General features: G+C 41.1%; 1 protein-coding gene and 1 pseudogene across 11 annotated transcripts in view; both read left to right on the forward strand.

The window, feature by feature from the left end:
- NOL4 (nucleolar protein 4) overlaps positions 1-19401 on the forward strand; it is a 557406-nt gene that overhangs the window by 33485 nt on the left and 504520 nt on the right. For 7 of the 10 annotated variants that reach the window (XM_086372842.1, XM_086372845.1, XM_086372831.1 and 4 more), the window contains exon 1: positions 7350-7486. The exons of 2 other annotated variants lie outside the window; for them this stretch is intronic. The gene's annotated coding sequence lies outside the window, so the exon portion shown is untranslated. Of the gene's footprint in view, positions 1-7349; positions 7515-19401 lie in introns of those variants that run through there. One more of the 10 variants, XM_086372829.1, reaches the window with a different exon arrangement.
- LOC147345957 (protein maestro pseudogene) lies at positions 7378-17652 on the forward strand (annotated as a pseudogene). The gene is made up of 3 exons (XR_015153762.1): positions 7378-7514; positions 13365-13521; positions 15077-17652. The product of XR_015153762.1 is annotated as a protein maestro pseudogene (transcript).

Below are 19401 nucleotides of genomic sequence, written 5' to 3' on the forward strand. Positions count from 1 at the left end.
GGAGTCGGTGGGCCCACTCCAAAGGCTCAGGACTTGACCTCTGGCTCTGCGGATGTGCAGCTGAGGGTAGTGGCTGTGACTGTGACACACATGTGTGGCAAAGTCCTCATCATACGTCAGGCTTGGGACATACCCTGCTTGTCTGAATATGGTTGTGAGAGTCGAGCTGAGGCTCATGTAGGACGCCACAATGAGGAACATGAAGTGCAGGTCTGGCACCGCGTTGAACGCAGTCTGAATAGACTCTCTGCAGCAGCCTTGAATATTCGTCCACAGCCACAAAGAGGTGCATGAACAGTATGCTCAGAGGCTGCAGAAGAGGTTGTATTTTTTGTTAAAACATTCTCTGTCCCTCTCCATGGTAGGAATATTTCTCTCCACCCAACTGACTTTAAGCTTGACCATGGGACTTGCTTTGGCCAATGAAATATGAACACAAGTGCCATGTATCCCTTTCAGAGAGTAGCTTGAAGCACTGAAATTTACTTCTGCCTTTTTTTTTCTTGACTAGCAACATGTACTTAATCTTACCATATGTAAGTTACAGCTCAAGGTTTTTTTTAAGCCATGAATATTTTTCTTGCCCCTTTCCCCCCAAATCTCATGCCTTCTTGAGCTTTAAAATTTTTGAAACACTTCTTACAGGCTCTTAAAAATATTTGATTTTACTTTAGAATTTTTATGACATCTTCCATGTTATGGTCCTCTCTTTTTAATATATGAATTCATCTTAATGTTTCTAATGCATTTTCTCTGGTTTCCTTAACCATATTTTTTTACATTGGAACTAGTCCTTCATGTCAGAATTTCATTTTAGATATTCTTATCCTTCTGGAGCTTTAGTTTCTTTTTTGGGGGGCCATTTGAAATACATATATAATTTTAAATTTGAATTTGAACTTTGATTTCCCAAACCTTTGATTTCAACGGATCCATAGCTGGTATTGTTTCTCTTGTTGTTCAGTCACTCAGTCATGTCTAACTCTTTGAGACCCCAAGGACTGCTATGACATTATAAATTTCAGTGTGCTACTCTAACTTTCTGCAAGAATTCTTTCACTTCCTCATTAGGAATCAGTTCTCTCCCAGTGGCTTCTTTGTAGCACTGATAAGGAAATCAAAGGGTAGATCTGATTCTGTGACTTGTTCTACAAGGGGATCCTTACTGAGTGGTGGGCTTCTGCCCTTGGGAGGATCTATCTGGGTGACTCTATGAAGCTGAAATACTGGGTGTCATAGCTGATGTCACACAGAGGACTGCATGCTTGAATGAACATCATACAGAGATGAGAATCATCCTTGATCCCACCTCAAAGAAACACTTGGTCTGGACATAATTTTGCATCAGTAATAGTGGAGGCTACAAGAGCATGGAGGCTTTTTCTCAGCCCTTGTGCTTATGTGCTTAGTCACTCAGTCACACCTGACTCTTTGCAACCCCATGAACTGTAGCCTGCTAGGCTTCTCTGTCCATGGGATTCTCCAGGCAGGAATACTGGAGTGGGTTGCCATTTCCTTCTCCAGGGGATGTTCCCAACCCAGGGATCAAACGTATGACTCTTGCATCTCTTGCATTGGCAGGTGGATTCTCTACCACTTAGCCACCTGGGGAGCCCTCAGTCCTTGTATCTGAGGCAAAATAAGAGTCATAATATTCCAACAGGTGGTGGTTGTTGTTGAGTCACTAAGTCTGTGTCCAACTCTGTGATTCCATGGACTGTAGCCTTCCAGGCTCCTCTGTCCATGGGACTTCCCAAGCAAGAATACTGGAGTGGGTTTCCATTTCTTTCTCTAACTCCAACAGGGTAGAAGCATCAATACCCAGGCTTCTACATGTTGTCTGTCTTTTGGTTATGGTACAAGACTCTTTCTTTTGTGGGAGAGAAAGCGGGGTCCTGGGAGCACATTCTGGGGTAACTAGATCCTGGTGGGGACTTAGGAGCCCCTCTCCCTCTCCTCCTTCACTGAAGGGTTACATTTGAGTTCCATTTCCAGAGATGAAGTAAAAGTAAATTGAACTGGTCTTTTGAATACCTGTAAGAATCCTTAGAGTATTGGGGACATATATGGAGAATTTCAGACAAAGGCCATGAAAAATAGAGGCTGCATTTTCTACTCAACTGTAAATTGAACCATCTTAGTTACATAATTTTAGGCATATCAATCTTATTATAGACTCCTTTTCTTATTAATTTTCCATAGATTATGAGCATCACTTTCATCACAATGAAAGTGTTATTGCAGAGTAGTTATAAATCTACAATTTGGAGTGAAATATACCTAGCATGAACCCCAGCTTCTGACTATTAACTGGGTAATTTTAGATAGATTATTTATTGTCTCAGACACCCAGTTTCCTCAATTATAAATTGAGTAGATTAAATGAGATAATTTATGTGAAGTGTTTAGCAGAATGCATGAACATATTAAAAGTTCAGAAAGCGGTTACTATTACTGTAATTATTATTCCATGAGATATCTGTTATCTTCCATAGTATTTGCCTTTTACTTTTACATGGAGCATTTCCATCCTCACACCCTCACATTTCAGTTTTGGCATATCTCAGTAATATTGATAAGCCTGCTTCCAATTTTCATGCTATACACATTAGCTCTTGGCATAGAATAATCTGAGTACTTTATATGTTTTGAGATAGAATATGCTTCATTTTTAAAACTTGAAGTTGGAAAAATTACTTAGAGTTATGTTTACAGATATTTGCTAATAAATAGAATTGCTGCTGCTGCTGCTAAGTCACTTCAGTCGTGTCCAACTCTGTGCTACCCCATAGACGGCAGCCCACCAGACTACCCCATCCCTGGGATTCTCCAGGCAAGAACACTGGAGTGGGTTGCTATTTCCTTCTCTGATGCATGAAAGTGAAAAGTGAAAGTGAAGTCGCTCATTCGTGTCTGACCCTCAGCGACCCCATGGACTGCAGCCTTCCAGGCCCCTCCATCCATGGAATTTTCCAGGCAAGAGTACTAGAGTGGGGTGCCATTGCCTTCTCCAAATAAATAGAATTACTGCTATTAAAAAATAAAACTAACCATGCAATTTAAAATGTTCAGAGTGGTAATAAAAATGAGGACGAAATCTCTCTAAAGAAAATGGTATGCCTTTTATAATTCCTCATATATTTAAGCAAAGGCTCATAGAGGATTTGATGTGATTTGAACTTCTGTAATATTTTTAAATCAAGTATTTATAAACAAAAAGAAGACATGGTCTCAATGTGGTAGATATTTAATGTACCTTGATAAATGAGTGAATTAATAAGAGTCTATAAATACACAGCTTTTTGTTCAGTAGGTGAAACTTACCAGTATGAAGCAAAAAGACCCAGTAAAACAATATCCGTAACCAGATCTAATAATTAATCTTGGCAATTATATTTAAAAATTACAAATGGCCCTGTTTTAAAGGGCACATCATATTTATAAAATGCAATAGTTATTCTGATTCTATTAAAAGGGAAAATAATAAACATATGCTAAACCATGATATGAGTAATATTCAGGATCTTGTCTTATTAAATATATTTGCTAAATTTATTGAGATTGGATAAGATTCAATTACCATTTCAAGGACTGAACTCTGGATGAAGGATAAGAAACACAGTTAATAATAAAGGGCAATGTCAAGATAAGGTGTGATGGCTAAAGATATGGGTTTTATGGGTTGTCTTGTTTAACATCTGTATTAATTATAGAAGAAGTGCCCAGTGTGTTAATTAAGCTTACAGATGGTTCTAAATTAGGAGATGCTACAAATACCACCGAAAACCAAGAAGTAATCTCAGAAATAAAAGGAATTTATAATTAAAACTGTCATTAAATAATACTGAAGGAAAATAAATGAGTTTGAGTGAAGATTTCAAATACTATTGCTCTCACTTTCTGGTCTTCTGAGGCAGAAGCTAAGTACAAATCATAAAACAAGCATAAAATGACTTTTGAGGCTAATGATTTTTAACTTTGAAAGAGGGTCATAAATGACCATCTTTTAGAGCTCATCACTGTCAAGTAGGTACTTAAAACTATGCTTAGAGAACAACTTGGTATAATGAATTTCACTGTGTTTGAGGAGAATACAGACTTGGATTCTGATGGTTCAAATCCTAAACTTAGTGCACAAGTTCTTATTTTGTTGTCTAGATGGTTGCTCTGAATTCTAAAAAGTGAAACTTTAGCGCTGAACTGCCATCTCTAGGGGTTGGGTTTCTCTTACTTTTGTCTTCTTATCAACATGTTTGTCTGAACCTCTGTTAACAGTTTCTGACTTGCTGAGTGCTTATCAGTTGCCAGGCAATTTTTAGCCCTCTCATTTCCCTTTGGGGGCTCTGTGTAGTCTCAACATCCTACCTGTTGCCTTCAGAGTGCTCAAGTCTGCATCTGATAGCTTCCAAGTGCTCCTGGACACAACTATTTGGAAACGTGTTGCTTCATACTCAGTGCTTCTAAAGAAAATTCATTATCTTTCTGTCCTTGAAGAAGACCCCTCTCCTGATTTCTTCATCAATGTCAGTGCTGATAGATTTCATCTAGGTCAATGGGGTTAATCACTCAGTTATGTCTGACACTTTGTGCCCCAAGGACTATAGCCCACCAGGCTCCTCTGTCCATGGAATTCTCCAGGCAAGAATACAGGAGTGGGTTCCCATTCCCTTCTCCAGGGGATCTTCCTGACCCGGGAATGGAACCTGGGTATCCTGCATTGTGGGCAGATCCTTTCTCATCTGAGCCACCAGGCGTTGTCTGTGACATTTTCAAATTCAAGATCCTCTGATTTCTATTGTTTATGCAGTCTCTTTGAGTCGTCTTTCCAAATTTATATTAATTTTCCTCTTTCCTCTCTCACTTCCATTCTCCTTCTCCATGCCTGTATCATTTATATTTTTATTATTATAATAGCCTTTTGGGAGGGAGTAAAATAAAAATATCAATAACCTCAGATATGCAGATGACACCACCCTTATGGCAGAAAGTCAAGAGGAACTAAAGAGCCTCTTGATGAAAGTGAAAGAGGAGAGTAAAAAAAGTTGGCTTAAAGCTCAACATTCAGAAAATGAAGATCATGGCATCTGGTCCCATCACTTCATGGGAAATAGATGGGGAAACAGTGGAAACAGTGTCAGACTTTATTTTGGGGGGCTCCAAAATCACTGCAGATGGTGACTGCAGCCATGAAATTAAAAGACGCTTACTCCTTGGAAGAAAAGTTATGACCAACCTAGATAGCATATGCAAAAGCAGAGACATTACTTTGCCAACAAAGGTCTGTCTAGTCAAGGCTATGGTTTTTCCTGTGGTCATGTATGGATGTGAGAGTTGGACTGTGAAGAAAGCTGAGCACTGAAGAATTGATGCTTTTGATCTGTGGTGTTGGAGAAGACTCTTGAGAGTCCCTTGGACTGCGAGGAGATCCAACCAGTCCATTCTGAAGGAGATCAGCCCTGGGATTTCTTTGGAAGGAATGATGCTAAAGCTGAAACTCCAGTACTTTGGCCACCTCATGCGAAGAGTTGACTCATTGGAAAAGACTCTGATGCTGGGAGGGATTGAGGGCAGGAGGAGAAGGGGACGCCAGAGGATGAGATGGCTGGATGGCATCACTGACTCGATGGACGTGAGTCTGAGTGAACTCCGGGAGTTGGTGATGCACAAGGAGGCCTGGCGTGCTGCGGTTCATGGGGTCACAAAGAGTTGTACACGACTGTGTGACTGAACTGAACTGAAAAATAATAAGAATAGGTTTTATGTTCTCATAAAGGTAAACACATATAGCTAAGGGAAACTGATTTGCAACACCACCCTTCCAAAAATGAATACTCAAATATTAAACATTTGAGTAAAAGCAAAACAAACATAACCATGTCAGGTTAACACCACCTAGAAACTTCTGGATTGGAAGTTATATGTGGAAGTGAAGGTCTGGTTCTTGCATGGTTTTGATCATACATTATTGCATATTCTTAGGAGAAAAGCAAACAGTAATAACATTATCAACAAAGAAAAACTAGACTGTTTCAACACAGACATAAGATAACTGACATGGTTGCATGATGGAAGTATTAGCTACTGCTACAGTGGTAATTGTTTTGCAGTATATAAGTATACCCTTTAAACTTACACAATGTTATATAGTAGTTATATCTCAGTAAAGTGAAAGAAAGTGAAAGTTGCTCAGTTGTGTTTCTGAATCTTTGCAACCCCATGGAATAGTCCATGGAATGCTCCAGGCCAGAATACTAGAGTGGGTAGCCATGCCCTCCTCCAGGGGATTTCCCAATCTAGGGATCGAATGCAGGTCTCCCGCATTGCAGGCAGATTCTTTACCTGCTGAGCTTCCAGGGAAGCCCTCATCTCGGTAAAGCTGGGGGGTAAAGTCATGGTCTTGAATTACGGGTGTGTTCATAGGCATGTCATGTAAGAAAATAACTGAACAAGTTTGAATTGAAATCGTACATTTCAATGGTACAATTGAAATGGTACATTTATTACAGCCAGGAAGTTTAAAAAATATACACATACCATATCATTGAATGAAAAAGCAAGTTACACTGTAGTGTACATAGTATGACAGAGCCATTTTATGTGTATATATTTTTTGTGCATGTGAATTCATGCCAAAGTATTAATGACATTCATCTTTGGAGAGTAGGGCTTGGGATGAAAATAAAATTTATATTTAAATTTGCTACTTGTTAAATTATTTTTATTGAGTACAGTGACTTTTGTAATATAAATTAGTTATCCATTTTAATTTCAGAAAAATTGAAGAAAAAGATATAATCACGGAACACAGATATAACTGCTGTTCATACCAGGCTCTGTTTCCCGCTACAATTCTTATGCTTACATACAGTTGTTTGGATATATTTCAGATCATACCATTTATCAATTTATTCATTTGATAATCAGCATCTTTGTAAGGAAAACTCTGGCTCATACAGTGGTGAATGCACGAGGAAAAAAATGAGAAGAAATCTTCCATCCAAATACATTTTATTTACCAAATTTATTCATTCAGCAAGTATTTATCTAGAGCATTTTATGTACCGGCACTGTTCTAGATATGACAAGCATGTAACCAGGCAATCTTCTGTTCTTAATGGAAATAGAAACCATCAAAATCCATTTGAAATGTCTTAGTTTTAAAGTGCTTAAAGACATATCTGGTGTTCAGATAACCTATTAGGCATTTAGCACACTAACTATGTTAAAATTTTTTAAATGAGTAGGGGTTTTTTTTCTCTTGAGTTTAAGGTCACAATCATTTAAATTTCTTCCAGTGAACATATGCTTGCAAACTCGTGCCAGCTGACTTAATGAGTAGAAGATAAATGTGTTCATGAGTAGAAGAGAAGGGGACCAACAAAAAGACACATGCAGCCAGGAAATGGATTCAACAAACGGATTCAACAATTACCTTTGTTCCAGGCACCAAAAAGTGGGATGAAGGCAAAGACAAAATGGAAGAAAGGTTAGAAATTAACATCAATGATAATATGGTAACTATAAACAGATTCTTTCAGCTACTTGCTTTGATATTCCCAATTGCTTCTCTTTCTTGTGCTGGGGAATTGGCTTCTCTGATGACAAATGCAGGTGTCGGTAGGCTGGATGGAGCCAGAGATTATGGTGACAAAGGAGAGGCTGTGATCCAGGAACCAGGCAGGTCCTGGCAGGGGACTGGGGCAAGGCAGTAAGAAAGGTAGGCATGCGAATTTCAAGGGATGGTCTGAGACATCGAAAAGTACAGTAGCTGGGGGCCAACATGGGACTTATATGTCTCCAGAATAAAGCAGGTACTAGAACAGAGCATGAGGCTAGAGAGACACTGAGTTCTGGCTTGACTCCTTTTTTGTTCCCCTTAGCAATCTGGCCCCAGGCCTACAGATGTGAATTACTCTGCAAATAGAGCTTCATTCTACTCCACTATAGAACCTGACTTTGGAGGAAGCTCATTAAATAGGGTGGTCACGCCTCTCCATGGTATGAAATCCAAGAACTTGTAGCAAATTGGAACATCATGGTGCTTAAGAATCATACCTTTCTAGATTTTTCTGATAACCAATTGTGACCCATGACCTTCTCTTTTTGCACTGTCTTTCCACCCTGTGGCGCTAGTTTGAGGACTCCTTTTCCTTTCTTTCTACTTTCATTTTGGACTAAGATGAGAACTATATTGAAAATGTTATGGGAGAGATGGTAAATTATAAACTGATATCTATGTCAAACAAAAGCTAACAACTTCTTGCTCCCTAGGAAGGGTTTTTAGATAATTTTATACTCTACTCATGCTGGACCAGTTATCTAGACAAATTGGATTTAATATAAAAGGCATTTTATTTTCTCAAAATACTACTTGCTCAAATCCAGGGTTTCCATTTTGAGTCTTGGGTATGTTGAGATGCACTGAAATAGTACCATGTACGGCCTGTATGACTGTGGGTTGTAATTTTGTATATCTTCATCATGTTATTGGTCAAATTGAATTTTCCAGAGGTTGGAAAACTGAAATTATTTCATGTTTGCACATCTTACCCTTGGAAAGAGAAGATGGCAGTCAATCTGTTTTTCCGTTTATTCAATTTTTCCTTTGGAACCTCTCAACTGGTGATAAAGAAAACTGCATTTGTTTTAAGTGGAAGGAGCTTAATTGAGTGTGTTGGTTTTGTTATAGATGGCTATTTGTGAGTATGCAGAAACCAAATGCCACCTGGGAAGTAAAAATCATTTTTTTTTCCAGTGTAGTATTTTTAATTATGTCTTTTCACCAGAGCTCCAGGGCAAAAGTTCCATTTTTCTCCCTGCTCATTATTAGTAAAACCCACAAGGACAAGGTTTTCTAATTTCATATTTTTAAGTGAATTTAGCATGCAAAATGTTCTGAAATGACATGAGATATGTAGTTAAGATAACACCTAGGCTCTGGAATTTCTTGGCTTCACACAAATCATTACTTTCTACCCAGACTGACTCCGTTCACGTAGAAATACTTAGCCATACAACCTGCCTGTTACTGAAAGTGTATTCAGTGACTTGTAATTATTGTTTGTATGCTACACACATTTGAAACATATGGTAGCTATTATGAGAACTATATATATATTGTTGCTGTTGTTGTTTGTTTTCATTTGTGTTGAGTGTGATTTAGTGCAGTATGCAGGCTTGTAAACGTTTTGAAATTAATTAACCTGAACACAGTTGAATTCACCCGTCTGGGTTCCTACTAATACACTGGCTAAGACACTGAATAACAAATGAGAGGAAAATGGAAGCGGTGAGATTCCAAGGAGAGAGAACAAGGACTTATGCCTCCAGAGTGTATAATCCCCATCCTGCCATTGTTTTCCTCTGTGAACTTGAGTCTGCCCTCCTTTGCTTTTGTTTTTCTGGCTTTGGCAAGAGAGTAATGGCAAGCCCAGGCAGCGTGGCAGTGAGGATGAATGAATGCCTAAAATGTTCTTTGGAAGCCTCCAGTAAAACACACTGGGCCACATGTGGAAATTATTATTAGTTCATTCTCATGCACTTTTAATCCCTGCCCTCTAGGCTCAGACTGGCAGCCAAGGCACCAATTACTGTCGATGGGGCTGTTGGTTCTTGTGATGTGAACACCTGTCCTCCAGCAAATGAACTGAGATAATACACAGCAATTTACTATGTGTGTCATATACCCTGCAAATTGAATCTCCAAAATACACTCTGAGTTGAATAATACATGACACTGGCTTGAAATGACAGGAAATAGGCTCAGTACAATTGCTGGGGCATCTGTGTCCATCCCAGGCTTTTGTCCACCCAGTCTGCTGCTGCAACGCCAAGCCAGACCTCCCTCTGCATTCTCAGAGCTGAATAAGGGGGGCCATCCATATGGGGAAAGTCACTGCAGAATTGCTGGCTTTCGTGGGACAGCCTCGGGCTGACTCATCCAGTCAAGCCAGGGCTTGGCAGACCCAGCCCCACACTGTTCATCAGTTACGACGAAATTGCGACTATGTACAATTCCAGGGTCTCTCCAGTTCATATTTAAAGAAATAGTCGTTAGACGCTGGATGATCTGCCCCATGTAAATTGTTACCCTGAAATTTACAAGAGATAACATTTCAGAGTGAAAAAGGGAATGAGATCAGTCTGGGATAGCGGTTGAGGGAATGAGTTTTAAAGGTCAGACACTGGTGTGAATCTTGCCTCCACTTTGACAAGCTGTGCGATTTCTGGCAAGTTCCAAACTATAATTTCTCTAAACTTCAGTTTCTTCATTTGCCTTTAAAACCAGGACCGTAACTAACTTGCTTTGCATTCATATCCCCGGTGCCCGGCACATTATCTGGCACATAGAAGGTACTGAAAAGTCCTGGATGATTCAAGATTTTTCTGGAATTGTTTTTCTTAACTGCTTGATCCATACTCAGTCATTTCCCATTCTTTGTGATCTCATGGACTGTAGCCAGCCAGGCTCCTCTGTCCATGGGATTCTCCAGGCAAGAATACTGGAGTGGGTTGCCATTTCCTCCTCAAGGAGAATCTTCCCAACCCAGTGATGGAACCCACGTCGCTTGCTTCTGTTTTATTGGCCGGTGGATTCTTTACTGCCATGCCACCTGGGAAGCCCACTGCTTGTTACAGCTACTGATGTAACAGCCAGCAGAAGCAGTCCTGGTGCACAGCCCTCTGTATCAAGCCACTCTTGTGCCTTCCTTGTAGTCTCTAGAGGACCTAGGGGAGAAGGAGGAAACTGGGCTTTTAGTGTTTGGCCTGCTGTGCCTGATGCCCAGCCAGCAGGCTCATCATGACACTTCAGCTTGTTTTGTGCAACTCAAATCTCCTTCCTCAAAGAAGGTATTTTGCACAGCCAGAGCTGCATATTTTGAAACATTTTACTTGTATATTTGTAGAATTGTATACATGTAGAATGGACGGAGGAGCCTGGTGGGCTGCAGTCCATGGGGTCGGGAAGAGTCGGACATGACTGAGCGACTTCACTTTCACTTTTCACTTTCATGCATTGAAGAAGGAAATGGCAACCCACTCCAGTATTCTTGCCTTGAGAATCCCAGGGATAGGGGAGCCTGGTGGGCTGCTGTCTATGGGGTCGCACAAAGTCAGACACGACTAAAGCGACTTAGCAGCAGCAGCAGCAGAAATTTGTAGTGTGTCTGTTGTGTTCTTCTCAGTTTGATAGCATGATTCTCACATAAATATGGGTCTATTCATTTGCATGGTTGTATTTGATATTGCACATAAGTATGTACAATTTTCCTTTCTTTCATGTTTAATTATATGTTAATCAGTCAGAACTATCTTGATCCATATACTCTCTATTTTCTAAGTCTAGTTGATTTACAATATTAATTCAGGTGTACAATCTAGTGAGTCACTATTTTAACAGGCTGTACTCCATTTAAAGTTCAAAATAGTGGCTATATTCCCTTGTGCTGTACAATATATCCTTGTTAGTTACCTATTTTATACATAATAGTTTGTATCTCTTAATCCTGTACCCCTATTTTGTGCCTCCCCATATCCTCTCTTCACTGATAACCACAAGTTTGTTCTCTGTGAGTCAGTTTCTGTTTTGTTAAATACATTTATTTTTTAGATTCCACATATAAGTGATAATATAGATTCTCTGTCTTGCTCCATCTAACTTATTTCACTAAACATAATACTCACTAGATCCATCCACATTTATTGCAGGTGGCAGAATTCCATCATGTTTTATGTCCAAGTAATATTCCACTGTATATATATATCACATCTGCTGAAGCCAGTCATCTGCTGATGGACACTTAGGTTGCTCCCATGCCGTGGCTATTGTAAATGGTGCTTCTGAGAACACTGGGTGCATGTTTCATTTTGAACTAGTGTTTTCCTTTTCTTCCTTTACCCAGGAGTGGAACTGCTGGATCATATGGTAGCTCTGTTTTTAGTTTTTTGAGAAACCTCCATACTATTTTCCACAGTGGCTGCACCAACGTATATTCCCATTAACAGTGTACCAAGGTTCCCTTTCCTCCACGTCAACACCAACAGCTGGTATTTGCCATCTTTTGGGGGATAGCCATTTTGACCAGTGTGAGGCGACGCCTCACTGTGGTTTTGCTTTGCATTTCCCTAATGATTAGTGATGTCGGGCATCTTTTCATGTGCTTGTTTACCATCTATATATTTTCTTTGGAGAAATATCTATTTGGATCTTTGTCCATTTTTAATTGATTTTTTTGTTGCTATTGTTGAGTTATATGTGGTGTTTATGTATTTTGGATATTAGTCCCTTATTAGTCATATCAGTTGCAAATGTTTTTCTCACATTCAGCGGTTTGTCTTCACTTTGTCAAAGGTTTTCTTTGCTGTGCAAAAGCTTTTAAGTTTAACTTGATCTCATTTGTTTAGATACTACCTTTTTTTCTATAGATCTATCCATTTCTAACATCTGATCAAGGAGAAATGTGGAGAGAATAAATACTCTGGGAAATAAAAGCAAGGCAATGAGAACAGGCAAGGGTACTACACAATGCCAGTATTTGAAAAACAGACAAGCACTTATTATTCTACCCACCTTTATTTCATAGTTCCTCTTCAATTAATGCCTAAACTCTAAAAAGACGAAGTCTTAGTTGTCTTTTTAGTTTCTATGTTACCCCACATAATGCCTTTGCTTTATTTTGTAGGTTCATGATTTGCAATGAGGGCTGTTAATACATATAAACTCATAGGAAAGGGTCTGCCCTGCAACTGAGTCCCACAGCTGTGTTGGCAGTGAGCATAAGGGCATGACAGGAAGCGCTCCCAGGGGCTCTACCTGGGGCATGAAGCTGATAGCATCTCCCAGCTCTTAGGAGGACCTTGGGAGTATTTGTACACCACTCCTCTTTTGTGCTTTCCCTTCCTTAAGTCTTCTTGCCTCTACCCTGGATAAACCCTAAAAACCTTGAATCTGCCACTTCCTTCCAACTTACCCCATCTTTTCCATTATTGCCTCTACCCAAATTCCCTTTCTCTATCTCGTTCTTTGACTACTTTAATACACCCCACAGAAAATCTCACACTGGCAACTTCTCTCTTCCTTTTGCCATGTTCTAAGATCTTCTCTAGGTCTGGACATCTCTTTAGAACTTACCTGTCAGTCTGTCCCTGTTCCAGGTCCTCACATCTCTGCAAAGTGGCAATTGGTGGTATTAGATGACTATGTTAAACATAGGAAAAGTGGAAAGAGTTCTCTTTATTGACTGGTTCAAGTTTTCACTTGCTCTTTATAACCTACTGTGTTCTCCTAGCAAGCTATTAATTTCTCCATGCCTCTGTTTTCAGTCATTAATTTTTCATCCGTTTTTCATGCCCTCCAATCACAGCACCTTCCTTTGGCTGAATCTAGCATAAAGCCAGCTGACACAGCATCCAGAGAACTTCGTGCTGCAGGTCTTGGCAACTGTGCTATAGAAAAGAACATGGAGAGGCCTCAGAAAAGCCAGCCCTGGACCAGCATGCAGGACTGATCATGCTTGTTTAGTAGGTGTCTCCCCTCTAAGAATGTGAGCTTCCTAGAGCCAGGAGCTGCATTTCTTTGACTTTGCATCCCCTGCTCATTTCATAGGACTTCAAATAGAATACAAGCTTAATCAATGTCTATGGGTGGACTTGTTAGTGAAAGTGAATCATTTCCAGAAAGCATGTTTTCACTTTTATCCAGATAGATCTGCCTCGTTAGGGGTCCATGCTGCCAGTAGTGGGTCCTGGTGAACGTGTAGTGTGGTGAAGAGGAGACTGGAGAAAAGACCAACTAAAAATTATTCACAATTTTTCAAAAACTCTTACTAACCTGGACAGAGGGCAGATTAGTTTGATAGCACAAAATGGTAATGAGATTTTAGAGAGCGTAGGATGTTGAGAGACAACTGGGTGGGATGGGACAGAGTCATGGGCCTGGACAGACAAACGGCATGAGTTCCTGATGTTACAGGTTAGTGTAGGGAAAGAGGCACTGCCATGAAAATGAATCTACAAACCGTGAAAGTGAAATCGCTCAGTCATGTCGGACTCGTTGCGAGCCTATGGACTGTAGCCTACCAGTCTCCTCAGTCTATGGAATTTTCCAGGCAAAAATACTGGAGTGGGTTGCCATTTCCTTCTCTAGGGGATATTCCTGACCCAGGGATTGAACCCAGGTCTCCTGCATTGCAGGCAGATGCTTTACCATCTGAGCCACCAGGGAACCCATGAAGCTGGTATCAAAGATAAAACCACATTAAATTCACTGGCAACCCATTCCAGTATTCTTGCCTGGGAAATTGCATGGACAGAGGAGCCTGGCAGGCTACAGTCCTTAGGGTTGCAAAGAGTCAGAAACAGCTGAGTGACTAACACTTGCAGCATTTATTGCCTTGGATCAACCTCGTAAGTTCCCCCTCGCCCTACCCTCATTTGTTATATTCTTCTCTGCAGCAAGATACTCTATCCTGTGTTTACAACAGTACCTGGCAGGGGAATATGTGTTGAGTGAACATTATGTAGAGGGAAAGGAAGTTTAAGTGCAGAACCATATTTACATGTAGGTTCACTTTAATCTGGAAGCCAGAATTATAAAAACACGTGTAGCTAGCAATCTTTTTGTACTATTTTTCTGTTAAAAACAGTCACACTTTGTCTCTGAGGAATCATTAAAAATAGTCACCAGAGGCTCTCTCCCTGGGCCCTTGGAGAAACAGGAAACTAACATGAGAATTTTCAAAGTTTGTAAAACAGCATGGCCTGTAATAGATCTCTGGCAACTATCTGGGACAGATAGCCGAAAAAGGTCTTACTAGGGACTTCCCTGGTGGCTCAGATGGTAGAGTGTCTGCCTACAATGCAGGAAACCCAGGTTTGATCCCTGGGTTGGGAAGATCCTCTGGAGAAAGAAATGGCAACCCACTCCAGTACTCTTGCCTGGAGAATCCTGTGGACAGAGGAGCCTTGTGGGCTACAGTCCGTGAGTTCGCAAAGAGTTAGACATGACTGAGCGACTTCACTTACGTATTTCCCACTTGTGATAAAACACCAGTCTGCTCTATGTCTCATCTTCAAGGGCAAAATGCAACTGATGGCCAGCCCCGAGCTTGTTTAAAGGATAGCAATGTTCCTGGAAGTGATCACTTCTTTCACTAGGATGAGTTCTGAGGAGGAAGCCTCATCACCCTGCTCAGGAATTCACAGCTGAGAAAACTGAGCTGAGTCATCCCATCGGGGAACAGCAGCTCTGCGCACCACATGGAGACCTGTGCTCTAGCCACACCTGCCACATCACCACGTGACCGCAATTCCATGGACCAAACAAGGAGAAGAATAAGGGGCCAGCCCCTTTCCAGCCCCGCCACCCAGCTCAAGAAGAAAAGGACATCAATGATCTCTTTCTTTTCCAAGGTCTCTTGGAATCTGAGGCTCCAGAAGCAGGAACCTCTGAAGAATGTGTTTTTCATCTTGGCAGAGACAGCCTGGGACCCCTGTGTTAAAGAGTGTTATATGGCGATGAGAGGCCTGGGAATCATGACCTGTGAGACCCCAGACAAGGCAAGAAAGTATAAGAAGATTGTTCTAGACCTGCTGGTGCATGGTCTGTATGACCTGGTGAGTTCTGAAGTAATCCACCAGAGCATGAAGATCCTGACACCATCATCCTAGGCAAGATGCAGGGGAAAGGCCTGAGCTCCTCCTCCTTAGACATCACCCTCCAGACCAGGGCTTTGCTTGATGACGAGAATGACAGCCTGAGATAATTGACCTTTGTCTTGTTTGGACAACTGGTTACCCTTGCTGGACGGAAATGGAGGAGGTTCTTCACCCATCAGGTGAATCTGACTTGGCAATCCCTCCTGTCCCACTTACAGGACAGGAATCCCCAGGTGGCCAAGGCTTGCAAAACAACCTTTTGAGCCTATTTTCCATATCTGAGATAAACCAAGGACTACAGCTTCCAGAATGAGGAGGGTCAAAGGAACCCTAAACTCTGCCTGCAGCTGAGCCCCTACCATCCAGAGCTCCTGCAGTTCTATGCAAATAAAATCCTGTAAACACAGAGAGACAGGGAGATTGGTCCAGTGAGCTGAGCGCATGGCTGGGGGCTGATAGTCCCCCTCTTTTAACCCTTTGGAGGCTCTGTTGCCTCTGGTGATTGTGATAGAAAATGGGATGTTGGGAGACCAGTTGATGGCAAATGTAAGACCATGGAATTGTATAATTGTATCCAAAGTAAATTCTAAATAGCTTATGTCTCATTTTCTTCCATACATATTTGATGATAAGGTGCGTCCTTTCTTTAAAACATTTAAAGTACATGTGGATTCAGTGCTTTTGTTCTCAGTGTTTTTCTTCTTAAGGATATTTCTGTCACCAACCTTTCTTTTCAATTTTTAAGGCTCAGAATATTACCTGAAGTGTTTTTTTTTTTTTTTTTAATCTGCTATTGATCCTTTGCCATTTGCTATTAAAACCTTTTTCTGGCAAGATCTATTTAAAGTTAGCCAAAATTTAGTGTGGAGGGCAATTTTTAGCTGCTTATCATCTTTGACAGTCAGTGCCTGCAAGATCATTCCAAACAAGAGCTAATAAAGAGAAAAAAAATTGAAAAAAAAAAAAGTCACCAGAACACATTATTTTAACCTTCTTTAGCTTTGTGTGTGTGTGTGTGTGTGCACATGCATGCGTTCGTTCTCTCAGTCGCTTCAGTTGTGTCTGACTCTTTGCAGCTCTATGGACTGTAGCCCACCAGGCTCCTTGTCCACGGGATTCTCCAGGTAAGAACACTGGAGTGGATTCTTTACCCACCAAGCAACCTGAGAAGCCCCTTCTTTAGCTTCAGTTCAGTTCAGTCGTTCTGTCCTGTCCAACTCTTGGCGACCCCATGAATCGCAGCACGCCAGGCCTCCCTGTCCATCACCAACTCCCGGAGTTCACTCAGACTAACGTCCATCGAGTCAGTGATGCCATCCAGCCATCTCATCCTCTGTCGTCCCCTTCTCCTCCTGCCCCCAATCCCTCCCAGCATCAGAGTCTTTTCCAATGAGTCAACTCTTTGCATGAGGTGGCCAAAGTACTGGAGTTTCAGCTTTAGCATCATTCCTTCCAAAGAAATCCCAGGGCTGATCTCCTTCAGAATGGACTGGTTGGATCTCCTTGTAGTCCAAGGGACTCTCAAGAGTCTTCTCCAACACCACAGCTCAAAAGCATCAATTCTTCGGCACTCAGCCTTCTTCACAGTCCAACTCTCACATCCATACATGACCACAGGAAAAACCATAGCCTTGACTAGACGGACCTTGTTGGCAAAGTAATGTCTCTGCTTTTGAATATGCTATTGAGGTTGGTCATAACTTTCCTTCCAAGGAGTAAGCGTCTTTTAATTTCATGGCTGCAGTCACCATCTGCAGTGATTTTGGAGCCCCCAAAAATAAAGTCTGACACTTATTCCACTGTTTCCCCATCTATTTCCCATGATGTGATGGGACTGAATGCCATGATCTTCATTTTCTGAATGTTGAGCTTTAAACTCACTTTTTCGCTCTCCACTTTCACTTTCATCAAGAGGCTTTCTAGTTCCTCTTCACTTTCTGCCATAAGGGTGGTGTCATCTGCATATCTGAGGTTATTGATATTTCTCCCGGCAATTTTGATTCCAGCTTGTGCTTCTTCCAGTCCAGCGTTTCTCATGATGTACTCTGCCTATAAGTTAAATAAGCAAGATGACAATATACAGCCTTGATGTACTCCTTTTCCTATTTGGAACCAGTCTGTTGTTCCATGTCCAGTTCTAACTGTGGCTTCCTAACCTGCATACAGATTTCTCAAGAGGCAAGTCAGGTGGTCTGGTATTCCCATCTCTTTCAGAATTTTCCAAAGTTTATTGTGATCCACACAGTCAAAGGCTTTGGCATAGTCAATAAAGCACAAATAGATGTTTTTCTGAATTCTCTTGCTTTTTCCATGAGCCACCGGATGTTGGTAATTTGATCTCTGGTTCCTCTGCCTTTTCTAAAACTAGCTTGAACATCAGGAAGTTCACGGTTCACGTATTGCTGAAGTCTGGCTTGGAGAATTTTGAGCATTACTTTATTAGTATGTGCTGCTGCTGCTAAGTTGCTTCAGTCGTGTCCAACTCTGTGCGACCCCATAGATGGCAGCCCATCAGGCTCCCCCATCCCTGGGATTCTCCAGGCAAGAACAGTGAAGTGGGTTGCCATTTCCTTCTCCAATGAATGAAAGTGAAAAGTGAAATTGAAGTCGCTCAGTCATGTCCGACTCTTAGCAACCCCATGGACTGCAGCCCACCAGGCTCCTCCATCCATGGGATTTTCCAGGCAAGAGTACTGGAGTGGGGTGCCATGAGTGCAATTGTGCGGTGGTTTGAGCATTCTTTGGCACTGCCTTTCTTTGGGATTGGAATGAAAACTGACTTTTTCCAGTCCTATGGCCACTGCTGAGTTTTCCAAATTTGCTGGCATATTGAGTGCAGCACTTTCACAGCATCATCTGTCAGGATTTGAAATAGCTCAGCTGGAATTCCATCACCTCCACTAGCTTTGTTCATAGTGATGCTTTCTAAGGCCCACTTGACTTCACATTCCAGGATGTCTGGCTCTAGGTCAGTGATCACATCATCATGATTATCTGGGTCATGGAGATCTTTTTTGTACAGTTCTTCTGTGTATTCTTGCCACCTCTTCTTAATATCTTCTGCTTCTTTTAGGTCCATACCATTTCTGTCCCTTATTGAGCCCATCTTTGCATGAAATGTTCCCTTGGTATCTCTAATTTTCTTGAAGAGATCTCTAGTCTTTCCCATTCTGTTGTTTTCCGCTATTTCTTTGCATTGATTGCTGAGGAAGGCTTTCTTATCTCTTCTTGCTATTCTTCGGAACTCTGCATTCAGATGCTTATATCTTTCCTTTTCTCCTTTGCTTTTCACTTCTCTTCTTTCACAGCTATTTGTAAGGCCTCCCCAGACAGCCATTTTGCTTTTTTTCATTTCTTTTCCGTGGGGATGGTCTTGATCCCTGTCTCGTGTACAATGTCATGAACCTCATTCCATAGTTCATCAGGCACTCTATCTATCAGATCTAGGCCCTTAAATCTATTTCTTTAGCTTAGGAAAAGGTAAATGGGAAAATTTAGCTTAAATCTCATACCCTAGATATATTGTTCTTTATTTCTATGACACATTATATATTCACCAATTACATTTTCCTTTCATTTCTGCTGAGTAAGCCATATCTTTCTCATTCCATTACTTCTGGTTTGGTCATGTGATTTGTTTTGGCCAATGGAATGTGAGCAGGTGTGATATGCAGTCGTCCCTTTGTATCCACTAGGAGTTGGTTCCAGGACTCCCTCAGATATCAAAATCCAAGGATGCTCAAG

This window comes from Bos grunniens, chromosome 24 (genome assembly GCF_055505025.1).
Source record: "Bos grunniens cultivar Pamir isolate PY7600 chromosome 24, Bosgru_T2T1.0, whole genome shotgun sequence".
In the NCBI taxonomy this organism is placed as follows: domain Eukaryota; kingdom Metazoa; phylum Chordata; class Mammalia; order Artiodactyla; family Bovidae; genus Bos; species Bos grunniens.